At 49.7% G+C, this 11,481-nt stretch overlaps 1 long non-coding RNA gene across 1 annotated transcript; it reads right to left on the bottom strand.

Moving 5' to 3' along the window:
• Positions 1–2,701: 2,701 nt before the first annotated feature.
• On the bottom strand, positions 2,702–7,153 carry LOC105853793. Its single transcript, XR_001145566.1, has 3 exons — positions 7,003–7,153; positions 6,060–6,103; positions 2,702–4,873 (listed from the first exon to the last, which is right to left on the bottom strand). It is a non-coding gene; the product is annotated as an uncharacterized LOC105853793 (long non-coding RNA).
• Between the last annotated feature and the right edge of the window lie 4,328 nt (positions 7,154–11,481).

Below are 11,481 nucleotides of genomic sequence, written 5' to 3'. Positions count from 1 at the left end.
CACAGGTGTCAACTGAATCCAACAAGAAGCAATTTAACTGGGTAAATTTAGGACTGGGTAACAGTCTCCCTCACTCCATCCCATCAGAGCCCTAGATAAGCATCAGGTGGGAACAACATGATTCAGGGGAGTTCGCGTGACCTGATACTATGGGGCAATGGGCGGCTCAGAAAACAGAACAGTCCTGCTAATTAGACTGTCATCCATCTTGCGGGAAGAACGTAGCTAAAATGAGATTTAGAACAGAAAAGGGCTTTGCCAGCTGTTTGGAGCTATTAGTATACTGCTAAAGAGAAGGCAGAATTCCTCGCCTCTATTTTTGCTGTCTTCACTTTCAGGAAGACACCAGGCCTTTGGTGGCCTAGCCAGAGGCCTGTGGCCACTGGGTCTGCGGTCACCAACGGGTACTTCCTAGAGCCACTTTCACAGGGTGGAGATTAAAGTCCAAGGGAAAGTACACAACAGCCACATCCTATGGGTGACAGAGGAGAAAACGAAGCTGGAGCTATTCAGCCAGGAAGACATGGCATGGAGACCATCAGGTAAGAGCTCACTCATTCTTCGGGACAATAGAAAGAATCACATTTTACATCTCACCTGGAACCACATAAATAAAAACAGCCACACGCATTCCACAGAGCATGGCCACCCTGACTGTGTTCCCTGCACTTTGATCGTTTCTGTTGTGTTCTGTCCTGACCTGTCCTTTTTCATTGAGAAAAAAAAAAAAAAGGCTATAGAACTATTTAATTGATTTCCTGACTTATTTATGGGTTGAAATTCATAGTTGAAAAATCATGATCTCAGGGCCCAGAGCTAGGACATGCAGAGGGAACTCGCTGGCGCCAGCTATTGCTTTAGGACACTCAGAGAACTTCTATCAGGTGGAGGTGACAGGGGCGGGATTGCTTTGCCAGGAAGCAGTGAGTTATTGCTTCGTGCGGTCTCCAAGCTTGGGCTGCGTGCAGGCACGCTGAGAGCGCTCCGGGAAGGACGCTGGCATCAAACAGGGATGGAATTAAATCACCCACAAGGTCCTTTCCATTTCTGAGATGCCAAGGCTGGATTAGTGAAGTGGGTGCTAGAAAGTTCCCGCCCCTTTTAGGCTGGATGAGCAGAAGCAGGGGATGGCTTGTCTCTATCTCGAGCAGCTGGGGGGTGGTTTTGGAGGGGGACACTGAGCCGGGGCACCAGAGAGAATGAGCCACGGATGGAGGCGAAGGTGGGGTCGGTTAGGGACAACTTTTCTCAGGCAGCGAGAGCTCCTTAAAATACCCCCAGCCCATTTGTCTGCTGGGAAATCGGGGGCTTGTCCTCCACAAAGCAACACCCACAGAGCCTCTCCTCGCCCTGGTCTTTGCCAGATGGAAGAGACCCCCTCGCTTTGGGTACCGGGTCCTTTCTCTGGTCTGTCTGGACAACAAGCTGTCTCACTGGGCCCGCCTGCTCTGTTGCTGCCCACGGCATGGTTCTGGCCCTTCCCACCCATCATAACCGCCCAGCCCTGATGGTCAGCAACCCCCTCTCCCTGCTTCACCAGGAAGCCAGGCACAAGCCGGTCCAGTGGGGCCGGGCCCAAGCCGGGGTGGCCTGACTCCAGGATCTACCTCTTCACCTCTGCATCCTGGGGCTTTTCTATGGGTGTCCTAAGTCCTGGAAGTTAGGGACCGTTAGAATTTTTTTGTTTGTTTGTTTTTGGTTAAAAAGCACACACTTTGAGAGATTTACTTATGAAAATAAGAAAAAGAAACATAACTGCAACTTGTGCACAAAACCAAAATGAGCAGTAATCTAGATTCCCCGCGCCCTAGAAACCCCAGAGTTGGTGATTTGAAAACCAAGATGTCACCACCACCAGAGTTCTTGAGTTGGATCTGGTTCCACAGCCTGATTTTAAAGACGAGGAGACCCGTGTGCTAAAGGCTAAATGCCCAAGGCCAGAGTTTGTAGCAATGACTGGGGGGTACGGGGACAGAGACTACATTTCTGGGGGTGCATTTCAGGGCTCTGGAGCAAGCAGAACTGGGGGGCTCCCTTGGGTGGGAGCCTGGCTCTGCTGTCTCTACCTGGGGCTCTTCTTCGTCATGAACCTGTTGCTCTGGGCACTTAGTCACCAGAGTGGGGACCACTAATGTGCCTGGAAGCCTGGATATCTGGGTACCTGGATCTTGCCAGCCACATAGTCAACACTGAGTGTGGGCTAAATAATTGTTGGGGTTCACTGAGCACTTCCTGAATTTTCCTGACTCCACAGCTCTAAATGGGAGATTTTCTTGCTAAAAAAGAAAACTCTTAATTCTGTAACTCTCTCAAACGTCTCTTATTCTTAAAGTGCAAATTCGAACTCCTTCTCGGAAATCTCTCTGAAATGCTCCCTACCATCCTCTAAATTGTTGTGGGGTTTTCTTTGTTTTTATAATTCTTACTTTGGGGGGGAAGAGTGATGAGAGAATTTACGATCTGGTGTTTTTTTGTTTTGTTTTTTAAGATTTATTTATTTGTGCATACAGAACTGGGGTACAGGCCCGAGGTGCAGGGGCGGTGAGAGGATTCACCAGAGACAGAGCGGGGAGCAGAACAGGCCAACTGACCAAGTACACTGCTGAGGGGAGCAGCGGGCGGTCCGGAGAGGTCTGCCGCACCCTGTGGGTCACCTCCGGGTTGGGGATCGAACTCAGACTGAAGTGGCTGCAGCTGGCTGGCAGCGCTGCGCTTACCCGTTGTGCCACCGGGGAGGGACCCGATCTGGTTCTTTGTACTGAGCGTGCGTGTTGCCCAGCTCAGCACCTGCACCTTAACAGACCTTAGAAATGCGTATTTGGGTGGGTCATGGACAAGCATAGCTCTTGCACATCTAATGAGCTGCTGAGACTGCCAGCATGGCTCTAGACAGGCCTGCAGGCTCCTCCCGGAGAGGGCCAGTGACTGCAGGCTGCCGGGCTGTCGGCAACCACTCGTTTCTCCTCATCGCTCCGGAGAAGTCAAGTCAGCCACAGAGGACGAGGCGGTGGGCGTGGCTGTGCTTCAGTGAGGCTGTGGATGCTTAGTGTGAATTTCCCGTAATTTTCATTTTATAAAATACTATTTAAGTTGTTTCCCCCAGCGATGTGAAGATAGAAAAGACGTCCTTAGCTCACAAACATCAGCAACAGGCACTGGGAGGATTGGTCCCCGCCAGGGTCGAGTTTGCCAGGTTCTGCTCTGGATAGCAACGTGGAGCCAAAGGATTGGGGAATGTGACTCTGGGCTCTGGGGTTCTCAGTGTACCCGCTCTTCAGTAGGAGGGGTGGCTGGGAATCTGCTCTCCACCCATTTCCAAGCAGGCGGGCTGGGATATCTGAGGGGCTGCAGAGGAGATCCTGGTTGGGGGGCAGGGCAGGGAGTGTGACTGGACACTCTTGAAAGCCCCGTCCTCGGCTCGACAAGCTTTCATGCACCTGCTTCCTGGGCCTTGGCATAAAACCCCGGGAGCCAAACTGATTAGAACGAAGGTCATTCAGAATTAGTGAAAAGGTTTGAGTTATAAAATGGTTTATAAGAAATGATGCTTCATCGCATTCAAGGACATTCAGCAATCAAACCAACACTTAACAACGGGCTGTCAATAATCCATTTGAATCACACTTTGTATTTTTCAAAGTGCTTTCCAGTACATTATCTCCATTGATCTGCCCGGGAGCCCTAGGAGGCGGACAACCCCCTTTTACAGGTGAGGTCAGAACGTGCCTTGCCTGAGACGGTCAGAACCAGGTCGCTGCTGCTGATTGGCCTCCGCTGGCTGCTGCGGGGTAGATAAAAGTGTGTATTTTGTACCAGGGTGGAGGGTGAACTTGTAAAGCTTCTCATTTATGTTTGTAGGAAGAATAAACCTCATTTCTAACCCCTGAGAATCTACTGAAACGTGGCCACATAGCATGTAGATTAACATGAAGTGTGCATCGAATCCTGTAAATAAAGTCTAGCAAGGTCATTAGGAACCAATAAAGACGCAGGTCCGTCCATGTTCCAGTCTGCAGGCTCAGAAATGCATCTTGAACCCAAAAGGTTTTGCAGGATCTCACAGTCTTCATACCAGCAATGTAGGGGTTTAGAGAAATGAGCAGCCGCTCTGACCAGGGAGGACTCCTGACCACTGGTGGGTGTATCATGGACGAGCAAAACTTTGCTCACACATCTAAAGAGCGGCTAAGGTCACCAGTGTTCACGGGAGAGACCCGGTTGGCACCGACCAGTGTTCCGACTGTCCCTGGCAGGGCTGTCCCTGCCTGCCCAAGCAAGTGTCACTTGCAGGGAAACACAGAGGCACCTCCTGCAAACGCTAGTGATTCGGGGGATAAATCTGCTTCCCCCCTCGACCTGGGGCTCGCATCAGCACTGCCCTGCCAAATTAGGCGTTGGCATTGCTAATGATGCCTTGGCAAACTTTTTTAATTTCCCAAGAGTAACTTCCTGGTTCTTAATTAGGCCTTTTATTCCTAGATGTCTATATTTAACTGTGCTCTGTGAGCACTGACCCTTTTTGGATACTGCCAAGAACTCTGGGAGGTAGCAGTAGAGTCTAGACAGGGCAATTTCTCAGATAACTAACCCCCTCCCGTTCCCTGCCCCCCCAATACCTCATTCTTAAAGGAAGATAGGACCAGGACACGTTGGACGAAGCGGGGGGAGGGGGAGATTCATTAGGGAATTGCTGGGCTCTGCCTGTGCCCAGGTCCAGGGAGGCAGAGAGCAAGTACTTCACCCTGGGCTCTGGCCGGTTCCGACAGGGTCTCACTGCCAACTTGGCGGGGAGGAGGGGGTGGGGTCACAGCGTGAAGTGAGGCCTGGAGAAAGACTGGCTGCTGCACACAGGGAAACTCAGCTCCACTCCTGCCTGTAGAAGAGAAAAATAGAAAATGACCTAAATATCTATCACAGGAGAAATGGATCAATAAATTGTGGAACATTCAGATAATAGAAAACAATTCAGCAGCGTGGAAATGAGCGCCCTGGAATTATGACCGTTGATGTGGGTAAATCTGGGAACTAAATGCTGAGCGGAGAGCCGGCTGCCTCGCGGGCTGCTCCGCGGAGACGCTCCGCAGTCACACCGCTCCACGCTGCTTACAGCCGGCCCAACATTTAAAGCATCCCAGGTAATAAAACCGCCCCCACAGACCCATTTTCTTCTTTTTGAAGGAAAGAAAAAAGATGCGCGATAATGCCCCCTTGCCACTTGGGAGAGCATTCCAGCAAAGACCGGTTTGTGGGTAACTATTTCAGTATGTGTATCAAAACACAGCTTCTCAGTCTGCGCTTTAACCTGCTGCTGAGTAAGCAATGATTACTTTTATTCCACTTAATAAAATTAACAATGATCTTCAAATCATCAGATACTCCTGATGCTATTAAATTAGCTATTAAATGCTACTAAATTAGTATTTAGCTTTCCAGTTTTCTCATAGATGTCATAATCTTTATTTTTACAATTTATTTCAGGCAGGATCCAATTAAGGCCCACAACTTGTGGTGGGCTAAATATGTGTTTTTATATTTTTAAAATTTATTTATGCATTCAGAGCTGGGGTACAGGCCAGAGGTGCAGGGGGTGAGAGGATTCACCAGAGACAGAGTGGGAAGCAGAACAGGCAGACTGAGGAAGTACACTGCTGAGGGGAGCAGCGAGCGGGTCAGGAGAGGTCTGCCCACCATGTGGGTCACCCCCCTCCCCTGGCTGGGGATTGAACTTGTGCTGCAGCGGCTGCAATAGCTTCATAGTGCTGCGCTTTGACCCACTGTGCCACCAGAGAGGGCCTATTTTTACATTTTTTATCTATCGGTTCTCCCGACATTTCCCTCTCTTCCTTGCAGGTAATGTGTGTGTGTGTGTACACGTACATACATATATATACACGTATATATAGTATTTGCATATGTATATGTAACTTGCCCATCGAGGTCCTCAGGCTGGATTTTGCTGGTTACATTCCCTTAGTGTCATTCATCTTGTTCTTCTGTCCTCTGCATTTTCTATAAACTGCTAGTTAAATTTGGAGGCTGAAATTTAAAGAGACACTTACTTGCATAATTTTAAGAGCTCACTGAAGAATCCTTGTTACCCATCCTGGAAAACAAACAAACAAAACAAATAAAGGCACTATGTCTCTCTCCTCTGTTAGCTTCCTAAGGCCTAAAGTCACACAGCTGGGCCCTCCCTGGTGGCGCAGCAGGTTAGAGCACAGCACTGAGAAGCTAAAGCCACTTCCGCATGAGTTCGATCTCCGCCCACCCCGGAGGTGACCACATGGTGCAGCAGACCTCTCCTGATCCGCCCGCTGCTCCCCTCAGCAGTGTACTTCGTCAGTCTGCCTGTTCTGCTCCTCACTCTGTCTCTGGTGAGTCCTCTCACTGCCCCTGCACCTCTGGCCTGTACCCCAGTTCTGTGTGCATAAATAATTTTTTTTAATTAAATCACAAAGCTAGAAATAATTTTGACTCCCAGAAAAAAATACAAGCCCTCTAGTTAAGGGAACATGTATTAGACATTCATTTTGGAGTATAAAAACGTCTATGAAATGATTTTGTAGCCATTTTGTGAAGAGAGAGGAAAGTTGCTGAGAAGAGTTTATGGGCTCTTCAGGCACTATGAGTGGGGCTGAATCTTCAAGAAATGGGGGCCCTCCCCAAGAGCCCACTCAGCTACTGACCATTTTCTGTGCTATGGATACTATATTCAGGGCTTTCAAGCAATTATTTCATTTCAACCTTCTGACAACCCAGGGAAGTGAGTAGAATTCACAGCTATTTTAAAGATAAAAGCTCTGGAACCAGAGCAGGCTTGAGTGACTGGTTAAAGGTCCCTGGGCTAATCAGTGGCAGCTCCCAATTGCTCCCACATCCTGGGCCCCTTAGCTCTTTCCGGGGACATTGCTGCTTCCGGGGCCCTTCCTCCCTCCCATTTTCAGCTTTGGGTTGGCCTTAGAGGAGAGGGGTGATGACACCCCCATAAAAGTGCATTCGAACCTCAAGGGAAGCCTGGATGCGTGTGAGGCTCAAGCCCAGAGTCTGGTGATCAGGGATCTGCCCCTGGCCTCTGAGTCATGAGGCTCTTTTGTTCCTCTGCTTTTTGCCTTCGCTCTTTTCTGGGAAGGAAGATGGGAACGCTATCTCTTCAAGCAGCCTGCTGATTAGACAGAAAAGACGCTTATGACTTCCATTGTGCTGCCATGAGTCAGCAGGATTTTAAAAGAGATTTTATTTGTTTTTTTTTTTTTTTTGCAGAAGTGAAATTGTAAGACTAACAGACATTTAGAAAATAAAAAAGATGCAGTGTTCCAAAATTCTGCTGCCCTGTCCTCCCACCCTCCTAGCCCTCCCCACCCCCAGCCCCTCCACAACACCCCCCCACCCACACACATCACCGCCACCATCCAATCCAGCCGTCCATCCTGAGCAGAGTCACGCGCCCACCTCCCTGCTATTCAGTCCCTCACGGAGCCCACAGAACAGCAGCAGACAGAGGCCAGAGGCAGGTCCCCCTCGGAGCGACGCTGTCTTACGGCCATTTTGAAGTTGCTCAATTGGAAGCATTAACCTGCAAGACTCTGCTTCCTGGGAGCCAAGGAGAGGGGCCGGTGGGGCCGTATTAACTTACACTTGCCTCATTTTCTTCTGCTGGCCTCTTGGAGAACACAGCGCTGAATCTTCGTAGGGTAGCTCTTTCTTTTAAAACCTGAAGTGGAGGATCAAAACTAGCAAAGGTAATTGAGAAAGAAGGAGGAGGAAAAAGCCAAAGGGAGCGAACCAGCAGTTCTGATCTTAACACCGAGGTCACACACAGGGCAACTCTCTATTCCTGAGTGCACAAACCTCATTATTCGGAAAAATGTATTTTCTAGGCAAGCACGACGTTCTAAGGCAAAAGGGGCTTTTGCACACAGTTGAACTTGGGACAGCTGGCAGCTGTTTATTTATTTTATATCTGCTCCACCTGACGGAGGTGGACATTTGGAATTTTCATCAATTTTGTGCACAATTATTGAGCTAAGTTATGTTGTTTTAAGCAGTTAAGAGGAAGGGGTGTGTTGACTCCCATAACCTATATACAATGGAAGCTTTGAGACAACCTTTAAGAGAAATGTACCAGGGAAAAAGTTAAGTCCCTGAAAGAAGTCATTTGTCTTTAGATGAATTCATCTGGGTCTGTTACAGGTTGCTGCAGACATAAAACTGTCTGGAGTCTGGCTTCAGGGTTTAGAATGATAAAATATTCATGGCGTATAATTTTGCATAATTTGTTTAGCTACCAAGACATAATTTAGTTTTTTAGTGCATGAATCCTTCAGAAGGCCTAAAGAGGAGAAAAATGGACTATGAGAAGCTACATCCAGATCTGATGCAAATATTTGTAAGGGAGTGTAATCTGTGGTGCTGGGTGCCCACACGCACAACCCGGTGTCACGCACCTGGGCACGCTCGGGCACGCTCACGCACGCTCTGCGCCCACGCCGTCTTCATGGAATTCGTTCCTCCTGTGTCATTTTACTGGGCGTGTTGAGAACCACGAATTAGTTAGCTCGGCCCTCTCTGTCTGTAGCTCCCTGTAAACCCGGAGGGAAGGGTTCACACCGAAGTCTTGGCTTTCAACAAGTCGTATTTAGGTCATAAAATTCCTTGACGAGGGGGCGGAAGCGACAACAAAGAGGACAACCTGCTCTTCAAAGCGTAGACTCACCTCTGTGCCTAGGGCTGTGTGAGCACCCACAGGCTCTCTGGGGACAGTGCCCCGCTCCCTGGGGAGCTGACAGCCTGGCGGACAGGCGTCCAGAGGCAGGAAGAACTGCACAGCCACGGCTCTCAGGCGCCGTGCAGGGAGCGCGGCCAGCGCACCCACGCCAGGATGCTGCGGAAGCGCGAGGTGGCGACAGGCCTCCTGCGCACCCCCGCCCCGCCTCTCCCCCCAGCATTGGGGCTGTCTGGTATCTTGATCCTTCCAAGATGAAACAGTTTGCCCTGTGCCTGATCTCTGCAGCAAACTGACGGCGGTATCAGAGGCAGCGCAAGCCCTGCAACTTCCTGGAACACGAGTCACTGAGCTGCCTGGCCGTCTGGAGTCCCAGTCGCTCTTCTCTCCCCCAGAACTTCTCTCACTCCTACGGCCACCGCTGGAGCGGCCCTTCCTGCTCTTCTTCAGCTCCAGTTCAGGCTTTTGCCTTTCTGGGGAGCCTTCCCTTGCTCCCCGAGACTGGACTCACACTGCCTACAGGTTTCCCCATTGCTCTGGAACGTCCCCTGACGTCCCCTGGCCTGCCCTGACTGCAGAGGGCTGTCATCTCAGCAGGATGTCTGAGTGTAGTTCTGCAGTCAGACCTTCCTGCTCCAAGCAGGACCCTCATTTATGTCCTGCAACCTTGGCGTAAATGCTTACCTTCCTGGGTCACTGTTTTTTCACTTGCAAATTGGGGTCTGTGATGGAACCCACAGTACAGGGCCTAAATGGGGGGTAAATGAGATGACGTCAGTAAAAGCACTTAGACCAAGCCCAGCATATGCTCCGTCCTCAATAAATGTTAGTTCCTATTAGGACCGTGTTTGCTTGTTAAAATAATCATAGTATTTTAATGGTCTGCATATATGCACATACAGATAAAGAACCTTACATAATGATGATATAGAACAGTATAATAATGTTACATGATATAATGCTAAGAGTTGTTAAAAGAATTATAATTTATGTTATACACTCATATTCTATATAATGTTATATAATTATAATAGATGTTATAGCACATTATATACGTTAGATATGATTAAAATGATTACAGTAGGGCCCTCCCTGGTGGCGCAACAGGTTAAAACACAATACAATGAAGCTGTCCGCAGCCACTGCAGTATGAGTTCGAGCCCCAACCAGGCAGCTGACCCACATGGTGCAGCAGACCTCTCCTGTCTCGCCCACTGTTCCTCTCAGCAGTGTGTTTCAATAAATCTGCCTGTTCAGCTCCCCACTCGGTCTCTGGTGAAGCTCTCACCCACCACACCTCTGCCCTGTACTGCAGTTCTGTATACAAAAATAAATAATCTTTTTTTAAAAAAAGATTTATAAAAGTAATTTATAAATATGCACATACATGCATTCTATATAACATCATAAAACTGTGCATAATCAAGCATAACATAATGCTGTTATTGACATAATAGTGTTAGTTGTTTATTGCCCCTCAGGCGGTAAACCCCTGCTTCACAAAGGAGCCAGTTGCTACAGCCACCGGAAGGGCTGGCGGCCATCACTACTCCGGTTGGCCTGTGACCCCACCGCCAGCTGCTTGGGGGACCCTGTTCTAAAGGGACGCGTGGGCTGTGGCTCTGACTCCCACTCAGAGCACAGAGCCTGATGCACAAGTAACGCTCCATCATTTGCCGTGAGCCAACTGCACTGTGCCACGTTCTCCTTGGGGAGGGGGCCGCTCACCGAGAAGGCAGGCAGAGGGGGCTGGCCTGTGAGCGGGAGGCTGGGCCTGCAGGGTGCAGGGGGTGCATGGGGTGGCCCGCCGCGCTGCTCCCGTGCTGCTGGGGTGGCTGGCTGTGCTCATGACAGTGCTCAGCCCACACACTCGGAGAGCCTGCAGGGCAGACGGCCGGCCTCTTAGGCCTCGAAGGCAGGCCAGTAAAAATAGAGATGGGGAAAAGCGTAAAGGAAGAACAGTAAACACGAGAACTTGACGCGTAAGCAAAGTTGATTTGATTGCAGAGTGACTGCCACGAGGCTGTAATTCTATATGAATGTTTAAGCTAAGCTTTTCAGACTGTAACCATGATACTGTAATATCTTCATTGCAGAGAAATTTAGATATTCAGAAAAGCAGCCAAAAGATAAAAATCACTCATAATCCACCACCCAAAATTGGTGTGGTCATTCCTCTGGATTTTTTTTTTTTTTTGCTTGAATACATGTGTTGTTATTGAATATACAATAGGAGGTCTTCATCCTCTGTGTTTAGGAATAGGCTGGGCCGAGTCCTTCCCCTGTTGCCCAGGGGCCTGCGGTCAGGCAAGTTATTACAATGAGGACCTCAGAGGGGTAAGAGATAGGCCTGCTCCCCTGGGCCCTGAGTGGCTGGGGGCGTGTGCTCCACCCTGCGCCTGTGTGAGCCCTGGCTGGAGGCCGGAGGCCAGAGGCCAGCACTTACTGTCAACCTCAGAACTATTTCTTGGCGGCCCCTGGCTGGCTTCCTGCGCTCGGTCCTGAGATGACACCGCTGGCCCAGCCTGTGCCCACAGGGACGCAGCTTGCTTTGGCTGATCTTGGCTTTGGCCTCCTGGCCACTGATGTGACTGTCCCACATTCAGATTTGCTGCAAGTAGGGTTTGGGTGGGTTCAAGGACATCCTCTAGATTGTGCTGACGGCAGATGGAGTGTGGGGGGGGGGGTGTGGGTGTGAGTGGCTGTGTCCAAGCAAATGTAAGTTATAGGTACTGGTTCTCCCCTCTCCCTACTGAGGT

Source organism: Condylura cristata, unplaced genomic scaffold (assembly GCF_000260355.1).
Source record: "Condylura cristata isolate star-nosed mole 26May11 unplaced genomic scaffold, ConCri1.0 scaffold00018, whole genome shotgun sequence".
NCBI lineage: Eukaryota > Metazoa > Chordata > Mammalia > Eulipotyphla > Talpidae > Condylura > Condylura cristata.
This window is presented reverse-complemented; position numbering and strand designations above follow the sequence as displayed.